Below are 1,027 nucleotides of genomic sequence, written 5' to 3'. Positions count from 1 at the left end.
GGGTACCTCAAAGCTCAACTTATCGAGGCAGGAAACTTCTAAATCCTGCATAACTAGATCCGCTAAAATAGGGGATATTGGACTCCCCATCGGAGTACCAAAGATTTGCTCATAGTAGAGGTTGTTGAATTTAAAAACCGTGGAATCCATTAAGAGTTCAATGCACTGTATCAACTCTCCAAAAGGGATCTTAGCGTTATTTAGATAATTCCGTCTAGAATTGATTGCATTTAATACCAGTTCTTTTGGTACGTTGTTGAACAAAGCAGTAACATCCAAAGAGATCAGAATGTATTCGTCTGGAATAGAAATATTTTTAATTTTGTTAAGTAAATCTATGCTATCTTTAACATAGCGTGACGGTTTAGGCAAACTATTAGTTAAAATGTCTTGAACAAATCTTGCTACTTTATAAGTCGGGCTTCATATGCTAGAGACAATAATTCTTAGTGGCCAATTATTCTTGTGAACTTTTGGTAATCCATAACTTCTTGGAATGGAGCCGTCGGTTTCCAAAAGTTTCAAATACATATTTTTATGAATGTATCCCTTCAGAAGCCAACGCTTCAAGAAGCCTTTAACCTGTTCTCTAATCTTGTTAATCGGGTTTTTACTAATTCTCCTATACGTCAACTCATCGGATAGCGCCAAGTTCATTTTATTGAAATAATCAGGCTTATTAATAATGACTAAGGAACCACCTTTGTCTGCATTGGTAACAAAAATATTGTTGTTCCGTTTGAAAAATTGTTTGGTAATTTTTAAATCATTGATTATTAATCTATGGTGTGAGTTCAAATGTGATTTCTTATAATTGTATTTAAGTACCAAGTTGGTAAAATCAGTTCTAATACTATCTTTGTCTGAATTACTGAGAGGGTAAATATTATTCTCGAAGTTTTTAATAAGGTCAACTATTGGCAAATCAGTTTTTGGTAAATTAAATTTCTGCCCCAATCTCAAGATATTAAGAACTGCCCCAGGAATGGGCATATTTGAAAGATTAGTAACCCAATTTTTAGTCAAT

The sequence above is a fragment of the Rhagoletis pomonella genome, unplaced genomic scaffold, assembly GCF_013731165.1.
Source record: "Rhagoletis pomonella isolate Grant_MI unplaced genomic scaffold, Rhpom_1.0 Rhpom_scaffold_00001, whole genome shotgun sequence".
Taxonomy (NCBI): domain Eukaryota; kingdom Metazoa; phylum Arthropoda; class Insecta; order Diptera; family Tephritidae; genus Rhagoletis; species Rhagoletis pomonella.
Note: the sequence above shows the minus strand (reverse complement) of the source record.